Source organism: Photinus pyralis, unplaced genomic scaffold, assembly GCF_008802855.1.
Source record: "Photinus pyralis isolate 1611_PpyrPB1 unplaced genomic scaffold, Ppyr1.3 Ppyr1.4_LG6, whole genome shotgun sequence".
Taxonomy (NCBI): Eukaryota; Metazoa; Arthropoda; class Insecta; order Coleoptera; family Lampyridae; genus Photinus; species Photinus pyralis.
Window position 1 is genome coordinate 21,086,198 of NW_022170663.1, and position 26,821 is coordinate 21,113,018.

Consider the following 26,821-nt stretch of genomic DNA (forward strand, 5'->3'; position numbering starts at 1 on the left):
TTCACTTTTCTCGTTATGTTTAAATTCAGTATAGCTCAGATTGGATAATAATTGGCTATTTACTTTCATTGAAAGCACTTCCTTTTAAAAACGCGTGAATTATGGCTATGCTCTACAATACTTTCCTAGCTATTTTTGCCATTTTTAGCGTAGGTTACAAGAAAAATGCTGGTAATACCTCAGAGACCTCACCATTTAAACGTAGGAAGCTCTGCTTTGGGCGGTTAAAAATCTAGTTCGTGTATTGACAAACAAATTTGAATGGATATTTAGGAGAAGAATAGTTATATCAAATAATGGTCCCAGCTCACATGAAAAAGTACGCTTTAGCCGACCGCGCGAGTGCGGTAACTTTACGAAACGATGAGTCACATTAAATGATCCACACGCCTACAAGTGACTCAAAAAGGTCTTACGCATCAAGAAGCACATGCAAGATAATCTTCCAACATTTAAAATTTTGCTTTTTTAATTAGAAGAACAGCCTTATGCTCTTCAATAACACAAAATATAATAAATATAAATAAAAACACAATGTATGTAAACGTCTCAGTAAATTTATTACCTACAAATATTCGAATTATAATCAACTAAAGCCTTTATTGTGATTGGCCACGTCAAATGCTTTCACATAAAAGTGTAGAATCCATAACCATAATATAGGAGCTTGATGGTGTAAATTGCATACAACTTAATTTAAAATTCAAAATGTAGGTATTATACAAAAGACGTATCTAATTCCGAAATTAGTGATTCCAGTTTGCGAAAATTTCTACGTCAAGAAAACTTTATATTGAAATCTATATCTGGAAATTCATCAAATATCTAATTTTAGTACAGCCTTGAAATTTCAATAAATATTCGCTAGCCTTGTAAATTACGACCTGACAGAAATAAAATTCATTAGTATCCTTTATTTACATTAATATTTGCGCAAAATGGGAGCGTCCACTACAGAATTACCTACTTATTTCTTATAATGCAATTTGAATTTTAAGTCGGTTTATTCAGTCACACTTAATCCTCAATATCAATTCTTCGCCCAGTAGGATAGTTTCCGAGTTTTTTTTAGCTTAGGGGAAAAACGAAAAACAGCTGTGTGGCAGTCACAAAAGTGATGCCGAAGAAATTAAGTTTATGTACATTCCCTTGATAGGAAATAAGAACAATGCGTTGTTTTGATGATACTCCGACAAAATTGATAGTAAATTATCCAAAAGGATCACGACAATATAGTCACAAATTATGAATGTGACAATGTATTTTTGTCGTTTCCTAAACGAAATTGGTGAGTACATAAGTAAAGATCTTACCAAAATTACACATTATCCAGGAGTTATTGTTTTGCAATTTTTTTAGCGCATTTTTTAAGAATTAAAAGAAATGTGATATTTTCTGCGTTTTGTCCGTCTGTCCAGACCCGGTTTTGAACTACTTTTAGGAGAATTGTCCTAGAGGCCTGGAAGTGGAACTTCTATACGAGACAGATCTACTGGTGATTTGAAAGCTTTTAGTACAAATATCTGTAGAATGGATTGTCGGAGGAGGGTACTCGGAAAGGGCGGAAAGATCATCTAGAGTATCTAGACGAGACACATCTACTGGTGATATCTCAAAAATGTCCTACGAAGGTAGGTACCTACAAATATTTTGGAGAATTTTTCTAAGGGCTTGATTCTTCTTGCATTGTATTCCAATAGTAATTTCTTCATATTGAAATATTGTCTCCTCTAATTATTTTATAGCGAAGGTCTAAATAATTTTTTTGTAGATAGTAAAATTCTGCGTCTATTCATAGGCCAATTTGTCATTTTTGGAAATCGGCGAAATTAAAGAAATTATAAATTAGCATTTTAGTAAAAATCCCTCGCGCCGTGAAGTTATTGAAACAAAAATTTGTCCATTCAGCGTAATAGAAAATTACAAAGCACATACTAAATTCTAATTTATTTATAATTTCCCCGAATTGTATAATAAATGAAAACATGACCAGACGCAGATTTTTCCAGCTACAAGAAACTTGGCTCTAAATTCATTAGAGGAGTAAACATTTCGATATAAAGAAATTAGCATTAAAATCCCTATGGTGCGTAAGTCGTGTCTACACCCTGTAAAGCGTAGATTTTGAATGTATAGCAGGTGGCCTTCATATGTTTATGTGCTAAAGATCCCCCTCCCCATTAATCATTTAGGAAGAAGGTGAACATCAATAAGTAATAGCTAATCTAACTACGAAAAATCCCACCCTGTCGTCATCTGTCACCCTGTATATTAATTGATTTCGCTTATTTTTGCAATATCTTAGTTTGAGATCAAGCAAGAGCAGGAGGAGAACCAACTCTAAAAAAATTGTCATATAAACCTATGTTTTGAACTTAATTTATTCACTCAATTGTTGGATGAAAACAACATACAAAGACTTGTCGATGGTCACACCTGCCATCTAATACTCCAGCTCGATCCTTTATATTCCAGAAATGGACTAATATTGATAAGACTGTATCCGTCCGTCAGACATTGGATGACGCTTTATTTCTCTCTCTAAAATCAATCTACTAGCTCAAAAATGTAAAAGCAAAAAGAGGCTTGAGATTCTCCATAAAGCGGCGGTTGATTCGGTTGGGCATAAAATCTTCGTAAGGTTCTTTAAATGTTTAACTCCTCTTGTATAAAACTAGGAAGGTACAATGGACTCTACAATGGAATCCAATAAGAAAACCCTGATGTATTGTTCTTCAACGACACTCAAAATCAAAATCGGTAACTCAATAAATTAAATTAAATTTGAAAATGAAACGTTAAAATTGAACTGAAACCCCAATAAATCCCCTAATTCAATAACGATCGAGTAAGTTAATTTTTTCATAATAGTTCCTAAAAAGGAAGTTAGATCGCGAATAAAAATCGCATTTGTATTGGAGGTACAAGTAACAATATAAAAGCTGATAAAATCTTACATTTAGTGTAACCAACGCTGTCGCAAGAAAAAAGCTCTCTTCGAACGATACTGTATTGAAACATAGAACAAAAAATCGCAAACCCGAGCTGCCTCGGTAATCAATGAAGTGATAAATGCGTGAAGGGTATTGGTCTCGTTGTAAACATCTTCAAAACGGTCTACGTTAACTATGCACAACTGCTTCGGAAGGAAAGCAATGTACTCAACCAAAATAATAACAAGTTCCATATCTTTCTTCACACCATAGGCATTGTTGATTCATAATAACACCACGTTTAAGCGAAAGAATAGTGGCGTTGAAAAGGTCAACACTCGCACTGTACTCATTGATTAGGCCGAACATCCGATCCAACGGGATGTTCCGGATGTACAGTGTTCGATTATGCCTAGGGGAATAGTAAGGACGAGACGCTTTGGAACCCTGATGTTAATTTTTGGTCAAATATCCGAGTTTAGGCGACCGTTCAGTAATTTATGCCTCGTTTATACCCGAAAGTCAATGTAAGAAATGTTCTTCATTGTCTAAGAGTTTGAATATCCAGGAATTTTCCTACATGTGCAGTTGAATCTATATTTGTCCCGTTTAATGATAGCTTGAACTTCATCTTGCCCAAAAAAACTAGATTGAATACGCTGCAGGCGACTGGATATGGGAAACATAGCTAGTAAGGAGACCACAGAATGGAACAGTAGTCCAGATGGGATCTCAGAACCGAGAAGTATAGTGTGCTTAGAGCTGTTATACTACGGAAATCATTACACTGACCAAGCATTTTACTTGCCTTCGATGTCACTTGGTCGTAATGGAGGTAAAACTTAATTTCTTGTCCAGTATGGTGCCTAAGTCTCTAATGGAGTTGACAATATCCAATAACTGACCACCAAGGTGGTAATTCGGCTCAGAGCGAGTGTATGTTTCCGAAAAACAAACAGTGTAACATTTACTCACATTAAGCTGCCAGACGTTGTTTAACACCCAGAGTTCTAACTGCACCATGTCATTTTGCAGTATTGCAGTATCTTTGATACTACTGATACCACGTTGATAAAAGCCAGGAACAGTGGAGGACCAAGATGAGAGGCTTGTGGTACTCCTGATCTTATATGGAAGGAATTGACCTGGTGTTTTCAAAGATGACGTGAGCTGTACGGCTACTCAAGTAATTGTGAATCCATTTAGGTAAGTGCCGCTTCTCCTACGCCATACTACCTTAATTTGAAGATCAATAGTTTTTTGTTAACTATGTCAAAGGGTTTCGAGAAATCGGTATAAATCGAGCGAACGTCATTATTGCCTTGATCCAGAGAAACAAAGATGTAGTCCATAAAGGAGAACAGATTTGTTTCAACAGATATTCCACTGATGAACCCATGTTGGTGACTTGATAACACGTTATCAAGGGCCTTGGTGAACTGTGAGTAGATTGTATTATAATGGGTTTATAGTTCCCGAAATCAGATTTATTGGGAGCGCTCTTATAAACAGGAACAATCTTCGAATTCTTCCATCTGGACGGAACAACACCTTCTTTCAACGAAGATGTAAAAAATGAAGTAATGGCAAACACAGTGACTAGGCCCAGTTCTTAAGAAACATCGGATGGTTCTCATACGGCCCTGTACTACCCTTCACATCCATTTTAGCAAGCCAATCTTGAATATTTTGTGCCGTAACTACAAATTTGACCATATGTATTTAAAATATCACAAACAGAGTAAAAAATATCAAGATTTAGAAAAAGGGAAGTCCAACCAACCGCACAGATCATTAATTACCCAGCCAACACACTTACGTTTACTAAACGGTTTTAAAGCGTTTTGGAAGGATAAATTCGGTATTGGTAGTATGTTATACGTTTTGTTGTAGACCAATTTTATTCCCTACGTTTAAAATACGATTTTTGTTCGTATATGTAAGCCATAGAGTTCACGTTCTACGTTGACAATATGTATATTAATAAACGTTCTTTTAGCAATGATTGGATAAACGTATATAATACCACTTTGATTTACCATGCTGGAATATTGGTATATTTACTTCCTCCAAAATACGAATAAACATTAGGCATATTCTACGTATCAAAATTACGTATCATTTATGTCATAATCTAACGAAACTGGTATAAGAAACGTTGAAAATAAGTAGATAAATAAACGTTTTTTAGTGTTAATCTGACAAACGTGTATAATACGTTTTTAATTTACCATATACCTACTTTAATGTTGAGATTGGTATAAAGAATACGTACTTTATATACGACCGTTTTATGCGTAAATTTATTTCTATCGACATTATAAAACTGTTCATTTTGCACATTCCTTTACACTCATGACTCACGTACGCATTTGTTTATTAGTTGTGTGAAAGTTAAGTTCATTTCTTGATCCAAAAACGTTGCTGTATTTGGTAAGTTGACATTAATAGAAATTATATTTTCTAATATTGATTTTCATTTGAACGTGTTAAAGCAGCACTATTTTGGATAAGAATCTGCATCGTTTTCGCAAACGCTTCTTCGACGCCAACGGCACCTCTTATGTATGCGAAGACGACAAGAACTGGGAACGACGCTTCTTGAAAGTGAAAACGTCTACAATTTCAAAGTAACTATAATACTACTTTCAACAAATCCAAGTTTAAACATGTATTTTTTTGATCCTGCAGATGGACGCTTCTTCGACGTCAGCAGGCGCCTCTTATATGTATGCAAAGACGGAACGAATTGGAAACGAAGCTTCTTGGACGTTACAGAGCCTGCAAACTTTACATCGCCTCCGTATAGATACTGAGGACCGTTAGCGGTGCCAATTACCGATGCGAAGGAAGGAAGAATACCCAGGTTTACAAATAGGCAAAGAAGAAAATGGACCCTGCATGTTAATGATGGACTTTGTAATTATAATGCGCTTTAATTAAGACTTTTGATTTGATTAAAAATATACAATCTACCAAACACACATATATTGCCTTTATTATATACGTTTTTTAGCAGTACATTATCGACGAATTTAATACGAATAATGCGTAAGGATATTATTACGTATTCCGTATGTGAGATTTAAACGTATTCAGTAAACGCATATACATCGTATATAAATGGGAATAATAAACGCAATAATATTCTACAAGAATATAGCAATATCCGCCGGACATTTATGCGTACTATATACCAGCATATGATTACGTTTTTTAAACATAGGATAGGGTTTTAGTCTCCTATAAACGCGTTATATGCGGAACTGTGTTGCTTGGGTACTGCATATGGGGCTTTAGAGAAATCAAATATGTACAATGGTACCCTCACAGAATTCTCTATCGGGAGAGATGACCACTTGGAGAGGTGGACGATAGGAAACACAGCTACCTAACTAAATGATAGTCGTCACATCTTGTTAACGATATATCACTGGTTGATCAATTGCCAGTAAACAATGATCTAAATGTCTACGAAAGTAGTCGCTACCTATCATATTCCTTGAAGAGGGAGTTATCCAATAAGTATACCAGTCGTTTAATTGCCATTAGTTTATGTGCGTTGGTAACTTCGATTGTCACTGTAATAAATGTAAAACCAAAGTTGCAGTTCTTTAGAAAAAAATGGTGTCGTGGTTCTCTTTTAGTTTCGTAGGGTATAAAAGAAGTTCGCATGATATTTGGGTAGGTACATCTGGGTGAAACTATAAGCCATGTAAGTTATATTGAAATTATACGGACCAATTCGACAAAATGCAAACGAGGATAAGATTGCTCTCTGTCGGAAACTGATCCATCCACGTGTTTGGTGTGATATATCGTAGAAGCGCACGCTGGTACTCAGATAAAATGTGGTGTAAGTGGGCGCAGACAAGTGTGGAACTAAACCACCCATGGTGTTAGAATCACGTTGTTGGAATGCTAGCCGATTAAAATTGGGTTAGGTTCGGTCGGTCGACGTCACTTGTTCACTGCCAGACTGGGGTAGCGATTACCACCCCAATTTAAAACTTCGGTGCTAAGTTTATGGATTCCCAATACCACCTGCAAGGATACATAGGCAATAAATAATAATACCCACAAAAGTCATAGGGCATAGCTGGTTGCTCTTTTAATACGCTGCTTACATAGTAAACTCCCTCATTAAAATCCTTTAACTGTAAATCACCACCGCCAATTCAACTTTTTATAAATATTCGCCATTTAGAAGGTGATTTGTTACATTAACGCGCTCGACGGAAATTTTCAGTTTCATCACCAAGATCCGTATCTTTCTAGCTGTACGTGCAGTACCAATAATTTATGGAGTTTTCAAGGTTTACAGGGACATTTTTCTAAGTCCGATATTAAGGTTAAAAGTGACTTTTTATCAAAAGTCGGTAATGTCGCCGCACCTTTGCATAGACCACCGGCATCGTCCAAACACCTTTGACCTCGATCCTAATACGCGCGCGTATCTCACGAGTGCCACTGCGGTACCGAAAAAATTGAATCACTTCTTGCGGACGCCCGATAAATACGAAGATTAAGTACGAAGAGGCTTCTGATATGCAAATTTTTCGAGTACTATAAAAATAGGTTTAAAATATATTTTAGTATTCATTGGGGAATGCTGTCAAAACAGTGCTCGTTATGTTGTCAGGAGTTTTTCATGTAAGAAAGATAAATGTACGGAATTACCTTTGTAACAATTGAAACCGGCTACTTTTCTTTTGGAATTCACGGATATGCTTTACTTTCGTATTTTCGGTTTGGACGTACGAAATTAATGGTCTCAGCGTAGGCTCGTAAAATATCAGTTGCGTACAGTTTTATAGGAAAACGTGGAGATTTTTTTTATTTATGCTTAACTAAATACCGCGCATTTACATAAAGATGCGTTACCACATTTTAAACAGGTCGAAAACACAAAAAAATAAGCCCTCGGTCTATCAAAACAAAGTATACTCGTAAGTACTTGGGAAAGTAATTATTACCTCGTATTATGTTGCTAAGGGCAATAGAGAGTGAGACTTTTACAATGTGATCAAGCAATTCAAAAAGTATACTTTTTTTCAATTCCCAACATTAAAATGCTCGTTTATCTTATCATCAAATTAATATTTTAATCAAAAGTGTGAATAAAATCCACTATATTCACAACACGAATAAAAAGTCACTAAATAGGTGCACTACCTTTGAAATGTTGATTGTTATATAGTTATACTTTACAAATCCATAGGTGTTACTCGTAAATTTGTTCAGAGAGGATTTTCCTCTTTATTTCCGTTTAGAAAATGCAAGAACAGGAGAATGAAGAGTTATTGACACCTCAAATGCGCCTATTTATAGTGGATGAAGACAAATTTTATCCATCAGAAATCGTTTTCCAATTCCCAAAAATGTTATTGCATAGATAATTTATTTACATACCTAAATGATAATGGCGCTATTTCTAATATGATGAACAGTTATAATATGTTGACACCACTTTCGCTAAGGTTAAATGCAGTGGAAGTTGCAAGTCTTTCATTTGAATTTACATCTGCCACAATTATTATAATTATTTTTTGAGCAATTGACTCGTTGATATACCGATATCAATATTTTTTTATGGAAAGTGTTGCTCTGAGCAGAGGTAACGAGACTACAAGGTGGAAACCTTTAGTTTCTTCGATTTTTCTGACAAATGCAGTACTTCTTCGCTAACAAAGTTTACATTTTTATCACTTTCCATTCATAAAAGCCTTTTTTCGTAAGCTTATTTCGATTTTTCTAGCAATAAATCAGTTACTGCGACTGCGACCCTAGCGTCGCGTCGTCGTTTAGCTTTAGAACATCTTGTGGTATGCTTTCTTCCTAATTATTTTATACTTTCACGTTCTATTCAATATGATCTTGTAAGACGCAAGCAAAGTTTTGTCATTGATATAGAGTTAAAAAAAAGATTTTTGGTTTTCAAACGGTTTTAACTTTGCTTTAAAGTCGTAGTCTTGGTGGAGGGGATTTCCTGGTGATATCACTAATGGGCGACATTGGTTCCAACAATATGAATACTGTAAGTAACTACCGACCGATATCTATTTTACCCCTATTCAGTAAAGTCATAGAGAAGATCTTATACAAACAGCTCATAAGCTTTTTTGAAATAAACAATCTGTTCTATCGGCATCAATATGGTTTTAGGAAGGGAAAAAGCACTTCAGATGCAGTTATTATCTTTATCAACAATGCACTAGAATGTTTTGAATATGGTCGTCACATGGTTGCTGCTTTTTTGGATCTCTCCAAGGCTTTTGATTGTGTGTCTCATAATATCTTAGTGAGCAAGCTCAAGGAAGCCTACAAATTTGGCAACACCAGTGCACAGCTGGTTAAATCATATGTCACCGATAGGTACCAATGCGTACGTTACGGTCACTCCCTATCTGATAGACTGCCAATAAAACATTGTGTGCCGCAAGGGTCAATCCTTGGTCCCATATTGTTTCTTATCTATATTAATGACATGCCCTTGACCCTACCCGCTGATGTTGGGTGCATACTATATGCTGACGACGCTACTTTGATGTGGAGCAGCCTGATATCAACCATGCGAAACGTCAAATTCAACTTAGCATTGAACACGTTACAAAATGGTGCACTGATAATAACCTGATGCTCAATACGGATAAGACAGTGATCATGCCGCTAACCTTGAAAAGAGGAATTGAGGTCCTTGTTACCAATAAAATGTCATTATTGGGCTGTACGATAGACAGTAAATTAAATTTTAATTACCACTGTGATCATCTAACAAAAAAAATTAATACACTTATTTTTTTGATGTTACGATTGTGGAATAGTACATCAACAAGGATTGTCAAAACTGCATACTATGCTCTCATCCAAAGCATCCTCTTATACGCAATATTAGCATGGGGACGTACTTCACATTGGCGATGTATGTTTAGATTGCAGCGCCGAGCCATCAGAATTATAGTTGGGTTGAAATACAGGGAGGATTGCAAGAAGGCTTTTATTGAACTGAACATTCTTACCTTTTCTTGCATGTTCATTTTCGAAGCAATTTGTTATGCTAACGCTAAGCAGAACTTATCAATGGCAAAAAAACAATGTAACGTACACGATCACGATACTAGGCTTAAGCATAACATTCGAACTAAGTACTGCAGGTTGTCAAAAACACAGGATGGTGTAGTCCACCAATCTCAACTTCTGTACAACAGCCTTCCTAATTATACCCATTGGAGCTCTTAAGTCACGCCTCAAAACATTTCTTTCAAAACATGCTTTTTATTGTCAAGAGTTCATGAAAAACTGTTATGCGATGTAATATGTAAAATTGTACTCTGTTACTCCTCTGTTAGTTAGTCTCTGAATGTACCTTTGTATTTTGTTTGTAATATTTTTTTTTCCAATGACGACCGTAAGTGTACCCACACGGATAACGGTATAATAAATATTATTATATTATTATTATGTTGGTTTTTTAAAAAATGTTTAGTTTAATTTTATAAAATTCAAGGAAAATACACAAACGAACTATAAAAAGAGGATAATTAATTGAGAGATAGAAAGATTTTAAATTAGTAAGGATTTGGATGATGATTCCTACACCATTTCTTCAGAATTTGTGAACATTATGGGGTTGTGATTGTTTGGAAGATCTTTCAAATACGTTTTCGAATTTGTAAAAAATTTGGAGTTTAATTTTATAGCTCGTGCATAACCCAGATAGGTATTTGATTGAATCGTAATTTAAAATGTAATTAGCAATATAATGTAATAAGTACAATTTTATTTCAGATGTAAATAGAGTAAATAAGATAATTGCTTTACTTATGCATATTCCGATTCCAGCAGCAATTTCGATAAAAACGAGGACGTGAAGATTTGCACGAGGCGCGCTATCCATCTAGCCCGTCCAAGAGGAGGCAGGGAATATTGTTACCGGGCGGGGTAACGTAAGTGGCAAACGGAGGTTGAAAACGTATATTACACAATATTTACAAATAATACAGAGGCTATATGTACATATATAAGATCGCTTCTGGCACGTGGGATGGCGCCGGACTTGACTACGGTCAAGCCGGGAAGTGATGGCGTGCGGAGACGGTACTTGAGCCCAAGCGACCAGCCTCAGTCGCTTGTGTAGGGTAAGGTAGGCTTGCCCAGGCACAAGTGAAGTTCCCCTGTCGGTGCGCTGCTTATAAACGATTTCCGGTAGAGGCGTCTGGCGACGCGGCCAATAGGGCGCTAGTGGATGGTGGGGTGGAAGTTGCAACCCCTCTCCTAGTCGTCGTAACAATATTTGAGTTCTGTAATCGGTCCGTGCGTTCCTAACCGTATCCACCTGAAGGCGAAACCAAACCATTCCACATTGAAACATCCATGAACGTACATTGTATATATTAAACGTAAAGGCTATTTAACAACATATACTTTCCATTTGTATTAAGTCGGTGTTTTAACCTTGCAACTTCGTTCCTTTTAGGCTATAAAGAATATAACATTTGGAATTATAGAACCATTTTTAGGCGTGTTGCAGTGTCGTGAGAACAGGACATTAAATGGCACAAAAGCATTAAGTATTTCGAAGGATTTTTAATAGTACTATCAGTATCGATAATGTTTTGATCTTTTTTCCAACGATCTCGGTGTAAGAATAACGATTTTGACATGCTTTGATCAAAATACATATGGTCAACAAAAATGCATCAAATGCATGTCTTGGGTACTGATATAAAACTCTTGGGTTTTTCCCAAAGTACAACTTTAAGTTCATGTGTAATAAATAATTTTGGGTACATATTGCTCTAAAGCTGTTGACCTAGACCACAGAGAAAGATTATATTAAAAGGTTCCACATCTCAGAGTCATAGGGGTTAATCTAACGAAAGTCCTAACCCGATGCATGGCTTCGGGAATGAAATATGCTGATTTTCATTATATTGAACCCACAGTTTTTCCTGTTCCCGATTCACTCGAAATTCTATAACTTTTGTTCCTGTTGAACCAGCTTCCCGAAAATCAATAGCGCTCTACCTTAATCAAAGTCAGGATCAAAGTATACCAAATTCCAAGATCGGCCATTTATAAAAAGTATATACTGCACACGGACAGACAGACGGACAAAAATTACAAGTATAAAAGGTATCTGAAGATCTTAAGTAAGAGTTATACCTAACGGAGACGAACGGTCGCACAAAAGACGAACAACCATACAAAACTATAAAGGATCTGAGGATTCTTATGAAAATGTTATTCTATTGCAGCAACGAGGTACCGTTTAACAATTTAATAAAGATTCTTGATTTACTGTTTATCCCTTTACCTTTTCTTCAAGAAACCAGAAAAGGATTATTAACCGACGAGCAGCCGAGGAATATTAGTACAAAATTCTGAAAGGTATTTCAAATATCTTCCTCAAATTCATGAAGCTCTGAAAAACACCTGTCCGTCTGTCCATATACCACATGTAACAAGCCTATTGCTTTGTCGCTTTTTTAGATCCGCTTTAGGGGTTTATTTAAAACCTTTATTAGGTGAGTCAGGTAATTCTAACTAAAGTTGTGCATTCTTCATAGAATGTTTGCGTCTTTGTCATAGTCAAAACTTTATTCATTTCAACAATCGGACTTAAATCCAATCAGAAGGCTTACCCATGGGGAGCAACATGATGGAATATCCCCACAAATTGTTTAGTTTCCGTCAAACATCCCCTTCAGGGTTGTTGATCCTTAATTTGTTTAGGACTTTTTCCCCTGCAAGATTTTTGTACCTTTTCAATTTTATACGTTTGATGGAATTCGACTTATTCGATTATTTTGTTGTAAGTTTCGTCGCCAATAGGTTAACTCGACTTTGTTAAACATTACATTTTAGGGCCAGATGATGGCAATATGTCGCCTTTAATAACTTATATCTTTACTTAATATATTAAAATTTATCGGGACGGTTTGGTGAAATTTGTTCCGGATTACCATTTTACCCCATTTCGAGCATCCCGAAAGAATGGAAACCCAACAAATTTAAATTTGTGGTCAGTAACGTATTTCTACATGGTGAAGGGAGCATATGTTTTTAACGGCAAGTACTAGTTTTCGTTACATATTCTTAAAAAGTACACTTTTTTGGATATAGCAACATAAAGTAAAATAAAATCCTAATTTCGATTTTCCTTAATTTCAGTTTTTCTCTTACATTTTTGTATGCTACTATATCCCGAAAAGTGCAAATTGAAATTTTAAAGCACGTGGTTCCAACTTCCAACGCCAACTATATCCCGAAAAGTGTACTCTTTAATAATATGCAATGAAAGCTAGTAGTCATTAAAAAATGTGCCCCCCTTGATCATGCAGAAGTACGCCACTGACTACAAATTTAAAATAAGTAGATTAGTAGCAAATTTTCTATAATCTACCATAAAAAGTTTCTTTAAAAAAATGGTGTAAACGAGTGACAAAACGCATTCCACATCAATAGGTACCATTAAGAATAATTATCAATCGATTGGTTAAGCTAAAAACAAGGGTAAGTACTATGTAATACGGTAAGAGTCAAGAATATTTGAGAAAGGCATAATATATCCATTTTTATCCATTATTTAAGAGAACTATATCCGTGATTTTGCCGTTTTGAATAACTGTCCCATTGAATTACCCTGGACGTAAGTGACCCGAGCGCAAGTGCAGTTCTGACACGATTTTTACCTGTTAACTCAATCTAGACTGGCACGGTGGGATTAATTTACATTTCAGTTAACCTTAGAGTACCCAATAAAGAGTTTACTGTACATTTAGCATCAATTTTCGTTTGGCAGGTATTATCCTGGTCCTGGTGTTTACTGGAAAATATTTGATTATTGGCACAGAACCTTCCAGAATAAGGACAATGGATGAAGACGTGTTGCAAAAGAAAAATTCAATTATAAGAATAAATGTGGCCAACCGCCGAATTAAAATCGCAAAAAAATTAATATACGTTCACCATTTGGAATTTCTATTTGGAATCGATCCCATAAAAATTAATGCGATTTTCTCTGGGATGATTACCCGGATTAATACGAACGAAACGGGCATATTTACGATACGGTACAGTAGAGATTTGAATATTTAATAGCTTTATCTGTAATAAACAAAGTTTATGAATGAAAATTTAGGAAATCATAAATATTGCCCATTTTTCTCGCAATCGCGCACCGGAGCGAAAAAAGTGACTCTAAAAGAATAACTCTGCGGGTGGCTTCGTGAAACTAATTTAGTCAAAATCCCAAAATGGTGATGCCATCCATTAAGATAACTAAATTAAAATAAATGTTTGTGCGTTATAAAAAAAATGGGAGATGCCAACCTCGTCCTGTCCGAATCTCGAAATCTTAAGAGAGTACACTTGTTATAATAATTGAATTCATTATGATTGTTATTTTTGTGAACGTTAACGACATTTAGAGCTTATAAAGTTGCAAGATTGGTAAAATAAACGTTATTTAATGCGAGATACAATCATAAAATTATTTTATAACCGTTTCTCTTTTGTTTGTTTTTGAAGTGCCTCTATTTTTAACGTAATGACACTTAAGTTTAACGGCTGCAGGTTAAACGGGTTTAGTAATAATTACACGATGTAATTGGTGCTTATTTTAAATCAATTGAAAAGGCTTTTGTAGATATTACAAGAAATTCATACTATAAAAGCTCTAGAGTGGCCACAGTAGGATGTCATTCATAGTACTAAAGTTAATATTCTCTTTGAATTATAACGCATGCTTTTATCACAGCCTAGATTAAACTTAGCGTTGTTGGAGGTCCTGCTGTTCATACCATTTTATGTGATGCAATAAATGTAAATAAACATTTTTCAAATCATGCATGCTTTATGTAGATGTGCACAAATTTACGAGCCAACGATCCATCCACTACTGAAAGTAGATCACATGGCAAAGTGGGATTTTGATTTCCCATGATATGGAAGTTTTGATTCTTCGAGATATCGACCACGCTATAGAAACTAACCTTTAACCTATACACCTGCGTTTGTTGTATATGCAAATCAGTCGAATATGCGGATGTAGAAAAAGAGGCATACCACCTCGCGGTTTCCCGTATGACAGATGAGGTTAGATTTACATATCCAGACGAATTACAATAAGGCGTTTAATTAATGAACTTGTACACAAAACCTTAGGTTTTTTGACCCAGATTTCGCGCACGCAAACGGATATTTATTGGTTTTCGCCAATTCTGACAATGATAATTTGTAGTTGGCAAGTGGTAAGCAAAGAGAAACATCTCCATACGCGCTCTCAATCGCTCCATATCTTGCGAGTGCTTCTGTCAACACGAATTCCAATGATGGTCTCCTCTCGAACATACTACCATATCGAGTTTGGCATGCAGAGAGCTACACTTTACTGCTCTACTCCACCATAACTCGCACCGTGCATGTAATTAAATCCGCGCGGCATTGTCTTTTCCTGGTTGTCAAACTCGTTTTCTGGATCTTAGAAGTGGTCCGAATTAGAGCTTTGTGGGTGGTTCTAACCAAATTATGCCGCGGTGCTAAAAATTCGGACCACGTTCCTGTCTTAGCCCTTTTCGGAATCGGGACAAGCAATTGGATTTTTTCCCCGTAAAAAAATATGTCACACAAGCGTATCTCATTATAAAATTCAAGCACGAGTGTGGTCTAGCACCTGGTTACACTTGTAGTTTAGTTTTTATGCGAAATAGCGGCGTCTTGTTCGAACACTGTCAGTTTATCGCTAAAATATTTACTAAGATCAAAGGATGGACTGGATTCACTATGACGCTTTGGTATTTCAATGTCAGACATAAGAAAGTTAAATGGTAAAGAAATTGGTTGTAAATGGTCGTCGCTTGCATACTAATTCTATTTTTTCGCCGTTTTTTCCTCGCGTGATTTTCTAGGGAACTGTTTAACAATTCGCGATTTTTCTTAATTTGTAACACGAAAAAGTTACAGTTAACGCTTCTCACAGTACTCAGTACTCAAATGGGTAAACCACATGTTTTTTATGTTGATTATAAGAAAAGTTTGGGTGTCTTGCTAACACAATTCACTCGGTATGATTGTCACGGAAGGGGCATTTCCAAAAATCGGAAGTTTCCTTACGATTTTTCCTTTCAGGCTTAATAGTTTTGCAACGGAAATAAACACAGTGTAGTCTAATACAAGGAATTTGACACCTTTTAAATATTTGTTGAATAACCAATACCTATACTCTTTACTTTAGGTGCAAATTAAAATTTTAAAGCACGTGGTTCCAACTTCCAACGGCAACCCCGCTCCTACATTTCCAAAAATGCGGTTTTCTTACTAAAATGGTAAATACAATACATATTAATGATTCTGTTTCCATATCAATATAGGAATAGTTAGCGTCCATGAATGGGCACTCCATTTGACTACATCGTCAAAATATTGTGCGCATTTTATCCTAATTTGGGCGGCAATCCCCAAATTTTAGGGATCCAATTTAATACTAGAACACTATCATTCTCGCATGACACTAACACCATAGTTTTGTGCTTGTTAGTGGTGAATTATATGCCAATACTCAGGTTCTGTGTGCCTTTCATTTCGAAGAAACTTAAAATTTAACACCTCGTAACATATTGAAAAAAGGGTAATAGTTTTTCTATAATCCCGATCGCGGATGGACGGACGGACGGGTCTGACTTAAATAAAGACATTACGAGGGCAAATTAAATATAAATGGTAATTTTTACTTTCCGACCACATATAAAGTGTGTAAAAAGCAAAGTATTGTAATCGTGTTAAATTCTCGATATGCCAATATCGTGTTTTATGGACGTTTTGAAGGCCACAGACTGACAAACCCCCAAAAGTGTGGGTGTGTATGTGATTCGTTTTTTGTGAACCGATTTGGACGAAAGTTGGGGTGCATATAGGTTAGTATGGAGAATTGAAAACGTTTTGGTTTTGAGTCGTAGCCATCTTCATGGTTGTTAAATATAGAAAAGATGTGTCTTGATAAGCTCAAAAAAGGTCTTATACACTTTTTACGTCTGGTTCAAAATAAAGACGCCAGAGGGCATTGTCTAAATGTTTTCGGTAAAGTCCCTAGATTACTAAAGTAACATGATTCATTAGGCCAGTGTATTAGACAAAAACAAACTGCTAATTGAGCCAAAACGGCCGTTTGACACCTAGTGTCAGGTTTGACATTTGTTGTTTTGTATTATAATAGTTGTGTGTACATTAAGGAGCAGTAGCGGATTTAAATTTTTGCGCCCCTAGGCACACCGAAAGATATGCGCCTAATAAAAATCAAATTATAATTTGAAATTTTTAAAACTAATATGATAAGAAATACAGTATCCCTAAGATTAAGTTTTCACACACGACAAAACTTCCATTGTCGATTATTATCGTTGGTACAGTTGCAGTTTGTTTAAACTATCTACCAATTCCAATTTATTTCATAATTTTAATCAAAATTTTTTTTTCATTTGTAACTTGTTAGGGGACATTTTAAAACTTAAAATGTTACCTATAAATATAGTGCAAAAAAATGCCGCCCTCTAAAGTTGCCACCCCTAGGCACGTGCTTAGTGTGCCTATATGTAAAGCCGTCACTGTTAAGGAGAGTACTGATGTAACCATTAATTCATCAGAGAAACGCATCTAGGCACTTTTGCAAGAAAACAGAAACCGAAAAAAGAAATTACCCAGAAGTGAAACAATTTTTCGAAAACTGTTAATGAATGAAAATCAATTGAAATATTTAGAATTGGGTACACACAAGGGTTTTATGTGGAGTCGTCTATCCAAAAGTATCCGCACACTCCAAGAGCGACTACAAAATACATACTTTCCAACTGTTGTTCAATTTTAAATTTCGCGGTTCCCAAAATGAGCCAAAATGGCTGTTATTCGCGTTACCTTATTAGTCTAGAGACTTTAGTTTTCGGAATGTCAAGTCAGAAGTTTAACTAACAGCTAGTTTTGTAGATTTATTAAATAACCGTATACACTTATTGTTGTTTTAACATTTTTCAATCTAATTTCCTGCGTGATCTACACAATTTTGCCACCGGTTTGGAAGTTTCAGTATTCCCTGTTCATTGAAAGTTTGAGGGCCAGCTCTAAGCCAAATGCGCACACGTTCTTCGACGGCTTTATTGCTCACAAATCGTTTTCATCCCAGTGATTATTTCATTGGCGCGAACTCTTCCATAGTCACACGGGGACAGGTCAGAGCTATAATTGATCGTGTAAAAAAATCTATCACTAAAGTTGCCTTAGAGCATATATGGGCAACCCACGCACGGCCCGCGGGTCTAATCTGGCCCGCCGATTCGTTTTGTCCGGCCTACTAACAAATTCATAGTTAATATTTCATACGTCCGCTAGGTTACATTAAAAATTCGAAAGAATTAATTAATATGATTATTATGATTATTCTATATCTAGCGACTTTAATGACTATGTTACACGTATAGCATCTAGTGGACGCGATCCAAAGCTTCCAAGACGTTTGAAAGCCTCTTTGAAGATGGATTTCTTATTTCAGAGATATCGCCAGGTATTTTCCAGAATTTTCACACACGTGTTTTGGGATTAATGAACATTTTTAAGCCATATATTGCAACAAATCTTAAGAGCATAAATGAAAATTTGGATACAAGCTGAGTATAGGAATTTATTATCCACGTCTGGTAAATTTTGTATGCAAAATCGTGTCAATTTTCACTTTTCACTTTTCAGGAGTACTTATAGTTTTTTTAAAACGATTTTTACGAAAGCAAAAAACAGGACAAGACCAAAAAGAAATAGATGATTATTAATTTCTTTAAACAGACTTACTTTTTATTTTGATTTTTGAGTGTGGCCGTAGCGCATATGAAAAATTTTATTTTGGCCCCTTGGAAAAAAAGGTTGCCCATGCCTGCCCTAGAGTAAACAAAAATTGTTGCAAGGACTTTTCTAGCAGAGTCTTGGCCTTCATTGGACAACCTTCATCCTCCCTCCGTCACTCCTTACTTTAAAAAGTCCTCCCCTGCTCGCTGAAATCGATCCGGAAGCCTTCCAGGGATCTCCGACCTGCAGACTTGTTTTTGATTTTAGTCAAGAACCTCAAAACTCTATACATGGTTTTTTCTATTTCATGTGTTTATGTGTCATCTCCCATACTTTGAACCAATTTGGTCAACCAAGGCAATTTTCTTCAAAAAAGAACTTAGAAGGTATACCATACCACACATGCACTGGAAGAGAAGCAAAGTGGTTTGGGGATCATTTCTTTGCACAGTGATTCAAGGATGAATTATAAAATCTTGAACCAGCAGGGTTATCTCCATAGTTTAAACCGATTTATGCCCGTTTGCACCGACAAATTTAAGCGGAGCTTAGCTTAAGCGTAGCTTAAAATCCATGGCAACGATTATTGCACAATGGTGACCATGGATTTTAAGCTACGCTTAAGCTAAACTCCGCTTAAATTTGTCGGTGCAAACGGGCAAATCAACCAAGGCAACTTTATTTAAAAAAGAAGTTTTTTAAACGCCATTACGAAATATCGACAACGTATTAGGTTATATGTTACCATGAGCAAATAACTTTAGAGTTCTTATGATTTCTTTTTATCAATCAGATACGGTACGTCCATTGGAAGTCTCAATGTGCGCCGTGTCTCAATGTGCGCCGTGCCTAAAAGTCACTTTTGGCGTTCAATCTGCACCTCAGAAAGAAATGTAGCTGGACGGATTCCGCTTGAGATATTAAAAGTTTCACAAAAAGGTGGGACAGGATCAACCAACATAGGACACACGGTACATAAAATACAGAAATTTGGACTTTAAAGGAAGGGTTCTCACCGCATCTGTTTCAGTGTGTCAGTTACCTTTAAGAATTGAGCACATGTTTTTAGGAACTTTTCTACTTAAAATGTACTCCTTAACGTATGTGCCATTTCCTCATGAAACGCCCTGTATAATGCAAAAAAAGAAGTATCTTCCCGACGTTCAATCACACTCCCGACACTCTGCGCCTGAGATTTTATGAACTATAGTCTATAACCGATCACGAAAATGGTTGAGGAGGAAGACTGTGGTCTGAGGTTAATAGAAATTAATTCCGTTCCTTGAGACCTTGCATTAAAGCACAATGAAGGATAAAACCAGTCTCCCAGCCTCTTGCTAGATATGAGAGTAGGTCGTGAAGTATATCTCATACCGATAGGTGATTATATAAGTCGTGGGGCGTGTGAGATGAGGCGGCGCAGCCTTCGAAACCCAGAATATGAAAGAAAACGACATTTCGCAAAGGTAGTACGAAGTTTGCGCAGTTTGCTAGTAGTACCATAAGATTTAAAATAGGTAACTAAAATTAGTTCGGGAAGGGTGAATACGATAGTGAGCTGCTCTGGCGCGTCTACTACAGCAATTTTAATTTTCCTCTAAACAAAGGCCTCCAAAACCTTGGTATCGTTGGACCACCAAAGAAAAGTTGGCACCCCCTTTAGAAACATTGAATTTTTTCTAAACGAAAGGCCCACAAAACAAATTCTTATATCCTGTGAACAGATTTTTCCTTATCCAGGTGCCTTAAATTCACTTCTTCAATATCACCATGCAGATTCTTATCCTTCATTCGTATTCCTATTGCATACGAAATTTTATGATTTCAAATCACTGCATATTTTGTTTCCGTCAAAAACTAAAAAGGTATCATTGGCAATACGGCATTCCTAACAATTTCACGAATCGAAAACGAGTTACGTATGACTCATTAGTAATCACAACACCTGCCTCGTTACAAATTGCCAAAGATGATCTAGTTCGCAATGCCTATAAAGGCCATAATGCGAATACCGTCCGCTCATGTTGGCATCTTTAATTGATTCAAGTGCATTTTTACCATAGCCTCTCTATTTCGCTAAATACTACAACTTTTTGTGAAATCCTTTATAGCGTACGACTATCTAAATAACGCTATCATTCCGAGTAACCTTTGCAAAATCACTGCTCACGGTAATTACGTACTAAATTCGATGCGTTTACCATCAATTATTTACGAATTAACCATAATTTCTGTTCGCGAACCAATATTATAAAATAGTTTATAATTTAGAGGTTACCCACCTCTAACTACCTTGCAATTTCAAAGAACGAAGCTTTACAGTCGTCCAGAAAATTGCAACTTTATCAAAGTCATCAAAAGATGATCCAAAACGCGATTGGAACCTCCCAACAAACAAAAAAGAAATAGATTCAAAACATTATACATTGCGATCAAAAATGAGTGACCGTCGAGTCACCTTTGGAATTTTTGTTTACATGGGAAATCGTACTTAACTTCAACTTTCAAAGGCGACTCGACAGTCACTCATTTTTGATCGCCCGATATTATACCTGCACGAACTGAAAACAATGACTGCAAATGTACTGAATTGAAAATCTCTGTACAGGGTGTCCCAATTAAAATTTACACTTATTAATGAGTCAGTTCCCGGAATATTAAGAAAAGAATTCGAGCATTTCGATATTTTATCATCCCGTCCCTTTCCTTTACGTAGAGTGGCAACCCGCAAATTTATTGGGTCATATGAAAGAATTTCAAGTGTAGGTACTCCACCACCTTAACCACAATATTTCGAAGACCCTAACAATCTGCACTGCAACTATAGTTTGGCTTATAATTGCGCAAAGAGGTTTGTATTTATCTTTGTACACTGTGTTCATTTTAAAAGTATCCACCCTCTTGACCTGATGCGACTATTGCTTTAAGTGGAAACCCGTCAATTTAGATATCGAGGGGGAAGTTAAAAAATTGTACCTAGAGAATTTTAGGTTTCCTCATTTCGCCTTCCAGCCATCCCACTTCGAAATTTAAAATGGCACCCCCTACCTTGTGACACATAATTTGAAAGGGCATAAAATTCTCTACTTAAACATAATAATAAAATGAAATCGATCGATTGGTTCTTAAGATCAATTTTAAATTTCGAAATGGGGTGACCGGGGGGGGGGGGGGATGAAACCTAAAGTTCTCTAGTTACCATTTTTGAACTTCCCTCTCGATATATAAATCGACTCAAAGCAATAATCACATCAGGTCAAGAGAGGGTGGATACTTATGAAATGAAAACACAGTAGGTATGCACCTATTTGTAGTCAATGTTTCAAAAATTGATTAGGTTATGGATTCTAATTCGCGAATACTTACCTAGTTCATCGCCATTTTGGTTTATCACGAAAGTCAGTACTAAAGAGACCAAGAAATCACATGAATTATTATGACAATAGTCAACAAGCTATTTTGTTACACCATAGTGTAAATTTACACCCAAAAGCGGTTCGATTTGTATACGAGTAAGTATAGACCGCCTTTCCCAACGGAAACCTATTTAGGTACTAAGTATATAAGAAAGCATTGCAAATAAAGCCTTCGACTTTTATCCAAGTGCGTACAATTTCAATTATGACCCTCGTTACCACTGCGCGTATATTGTTGCAATGTATTTCAACTTTTCTTTTTCGAATTAAATGCACAATGAATAATTTTGACGTCTATGAAATTCAATTACTGGCCTAGACGTTTTTACAATGAAATTGGAGATTTTGACACCTCTTCGTGAAAATTCATAAGGTTTAAAGTAAATAGGGAAAGGATTCCGGTATAATGCTAGTTATAAAATGGATTACTCCTTGATTGCATACCTACATTGAACATGAATCGAACCAAAACCTGAAACCCTTTTAATTCAGACTGCATTTGTTAAACTTTGAGAGACAAGTGAATAGTATAAAGGTATAAATTCTAGAGTAGGTAGGTACTATCATTTCGGTACATGTTTAAGTAGAGGCTTTACCCCATTCATGTAGGTACCTGCCTTGCCTATTATATTCCTCAAGTTAATCGAAATATAAGAAAAGGTAAAAGAAGGCGATATTCTCAAAGGTTAATAGATATTTAGCAATAAAAAAGTCGATTGATTTTTAAATTTTGATATTTAATAGTATGCAAGAATCCAATCTCCCAACAAGACCAAGTAATATTCTTGGGTGATCAAACTGCACACTTTTTTTAAAATAAAAATCGTATACTTAAAATAATAGGAAAAGAGAGATGTAAATAGGGACTCTGAACAAGGGTTGCAAAGTTGGGGGTAAGTAGCACGCAAGCTAATATAAGGTCCTGTGGCGCAACGGATAACGCGTCTGACTACGGATCAGAAGATTCCAGGTTCGAATCCTGGCAGGATCGTGGTATTTTTTTTAAATCAAAATTAAAATTATTGTTAGTTTCTATAATTTACGGAACCAATTGGTAACAAGCCCGGCTAGCTCAGTCGGTAGAGCATGAGACTCTTAATCTCAGGGTCGTGGGTTCGAGCCCCACGTTGGGCGACTTTTTTGTTCATAATTAAGATTGGTGACGACTAATAATAATTTTGGAAGGTATGTTGCTGGCTGTGGATTGTGCGAAGGTTGTCACAATATGTAGAACATTCGCAGTAGCACTCTTGCTTGTGCCTCGAACTCTAACCTCGGCTCCCAATGCGCCGCCCTATCACCCCTATGACGACCTTATGCGTTATCTCTTCTTACTCATTTATGCTATATTTTATAAACTATTTTAATTGTATACCTATTTTTATTGTATAAGCTCAAGAAATGGGCAACTCAGCAAAAAGCTTTGTCCGTCTGTCCGTCAGTGCAATAACTTTGGAACGGATGGTCCTAGTGCATTTAAACTAAATATTTACAGCGGTTTCATGCAAACGGTTACCTAAAAGTATTCAGGCTCTTATGGAGGATCTGAAAATTTGCTTACCAACATTGTTTTTCATGATCTATCAAAACAAAATATTATCATTATCGTACTTCTGGTTTTAGCGGATATTGGTAGCAATTTTCTCATTTTAAATAGAACACCCTGTTTTTTTTACATTTTCCTACATGAAAAACTACGTCATTTGATACTACATTTCCCTAACACATACCTATACGTAAAGAACGTATATCTGCGCCTATACCCAGCATAACAGATAGGTATACAGGGTGTTTTTTTGGGAGCTTTAGTTAAAAGTTTCTGGGAAAGTAAAATAGGTAGGTTTTTGAAAATTTGTACTTAGGAGTTACTCTGAAGGCCGAATCGATGTAAAATATTTTCAAAATGGCCGCACAGATAGTAACTTCGTTATTTTAAATGGCAACCCCTATTTTTTATTGCATTTTTGGATTCTATGTGAAATTTCAGTTCTTTTGATACCCATATGTCGATATCTACCATTTATGGTTTTTAAGTTATTTTGACTTTAAGAAAAAAAATGGCGGATGCAGATGGTTCCTTGATAATTGATTACTTGCAAACGGTTGTAGTCATGGCAACCTATTTTTATCAGTGCATAGAGAATGAATAGGACTTTCTTTTAGTGCACTTAAAAAAAAGTTAAGTTGCGTACGACCGCCCCTATGGATATCCAAATTTATGAAACTTCAAAGACTAAAAACTCAGTTTTTTTTAATGGAATGACCACGTTCTTACTATTCCATGAGATAGAGAATCGAAATGGGCATATTTTGACAATACATGTTCCTATAGCTATCTTTAACAGTTTCTGACTTATTCCCATTTTATTGAATTGACACTATTTTTTTAGGATTTTCTTTTTAGTAGTCGGTCATGATTCTATAACAATTGAATTTTAAACAAATCTAGTGACACTAATCCATCACCCACTGTTATAGGTTAACATAAGTTTTTCAAAAATCGAAAAATGACTCGCAGTGGTTTCACCTATTTTGGAATTTAATTGTTATTTATGGTGAAATGGGCCAAATCGCGGCGCGTGCTTTCCGTACATTCATTCGAAAACTAGAACGAAATTGTATGAATTTTTGAAATTTTGTACCCCTAATGCACTACAAACCGTTGAAGCACTAGTTATACAAAGCTCTACAAGAGAATATTTAAGAAAATGAATTGAATTGCAAATGCAAGATTAACAAAATAAATTCAATGCAAAATATAAAAAACTTTGTTGAAAAATTTTTGGTATGGAATTGTTGCTAGAACAGATATCGCATTACCTCTCTTAATTTCCAGACTTATACGTTGTTTAAGAAATTCAGTTGAACGACTCTGTTTAGATTTTTCAAAAATTTTCTGTCCTATATCCTTATTAAATGAGTTATTTATTAATGAATTATTTAGACTAGAACTAGAATCAGTGGTATTAAAGAATCCATTCCTTGATTTGTTTAAAATTCGATTGTTATAAAATCATGGCCAACTACTAAAAAGAAAATGCGAAAAAAAATGGCATCAATTCCGAGATCAATTCAATGAAATGGGAATAAATCAGAAACTGTTAAAGATAGCTATAGGAACATGTAATATCAAAATATGCCAATTTCGATTCTCTATCTCATGCAATATTAAGAACATGGTCATTCCATTTAAAAAAACTGAGTTTATAGACTTTGAAGTTTCTTAAATTTGGATCTCCATAGGTGCGGTTGTACGCAACTTAACTTTGTTTTAAGTACAGTAAAAGAAAGCCCTATTCATTCTCTATGCACTGATAAAAATGGGTTGCCATGACTATAACCTTTTTCAAGTAATCAATTATCAAGGTACCATCTGCATCCGCCATTTTTTTTCTTAAAAGTCAAAATAACTTAAAAACCATAAATGGTATATATCGACATATGGGTATCAAAAGAAGTGAAATTTCACGTAGAATCCAAAAATGCAATAAAAAATAGGGGTTGCCATTTAAAATAACGAAGTTACTATCTACTTCCGGTGTCCGGAAGTGCGGCCATTTTGAAAATATTTTACATCGATTCGGCCTTCAGAGTAACTCCTAAGTACAAATTTTCAAAAACCTACCTATTTTACTTTCCCAGAAACTTTTAACTTAAATCATTAAGATTTTTTCCTAGTTCTTCAAATTTTTTAAAACTTGTTCTTTCAACTTTGTTCTTCGGATTATTCAAATCCATCAGATTAGCTAGGTTTTTAAACTTCGACTGTTCCATTTTTGATTATTCTCCTAATCCTACAAAATGTTGGAGATTTAATAAGTGATATCTTTTTGTGGTGCTTGTCTCGCATTTGATATCAAGAATTCTCACTATATGTAGATGAATCTAGGTAGGTAATAAATATTCGTAAGGGAATCACTTTCTACCCATGTCAATTTTAATCGTGTTCTACGTCCCAACTTTGCCTAGGATGCCCTTTTCTCTAGTATGTAAGCGTTACAATGCAAAGTGTATCAATAAGTAACGTAAAAATTTGGGTGATCCAGGTAGATACTACCTAAAACATGCACCTTTCCAAATAAACCGAAGGCCAAAAATGTATCGTTTAGAAGTTAGGTACTTACCCAATAGTTCCAAAATTTCCTTTTCTCAGCAACATAATACTTAGGAGGATTTAATTAACGGTTTTGCTGGGTTTTGAGTACATAGGTATTCTTCTGATTTTTTTTAAAAACCGTCCCAATGCTCCCGCCTCTTGATCTTCAGGTCGTTCGGAACTCCAGCACAGAGTAAATCACTTCTGTTAAACTATAAGCGTTAGAAGAACAGAATTAATAGAAAATTCGTCCGAAATTATTGAAATTAAACAAATTCCGAGTGTCCTTCTCCAGTTTCGAAATAACTTGTGTAGGGAATGTAACGCTCCGTGTCATTCAATGTAGTGAATGTAGTAGGAAGATCATGCGGACAAGCTAAGTTTAGCATTCCAGTAAAAATGTATGTGATGGAATTTTTTGTAAATTCCGTAAAATATATCGAACAGGTACCGGTGATCACGAGCAACCTTTACATTGCACCAGTTATCGGAATCCACGATCAAAACACTTTCTCAAGTAGTTCCCAGAGCCATTTAAAATGTCATTT

At 35.7% G+C, this 26,821-nt stretch overlaps 2 non-coding genes across 2 annotated transcripts; both read left to right on the top strand.

Annotated features, from left to right (window-relative positions):
* Window positions 1-23,095: 23,095 nt before the first annotated feature.
* On the top strand, window positions 23,096-23,168 carry Trnar-acg. The gene has a single exon. It is a non-coding gene; the product is annotated as a tRNA-Arg (tRNA).
* A 70-nt stretch (window positions 23,169-23,238) lies between these two features.
* Window positions 23,239-23,311, top strand: Trnak-cuu. The gene has a single exon. It is a non-coding gene; the product is annotated as a tRNA-Lys (tRNA).
* Window positions 23,312-26,821: the final 3,510 nt, after the last annotated feature.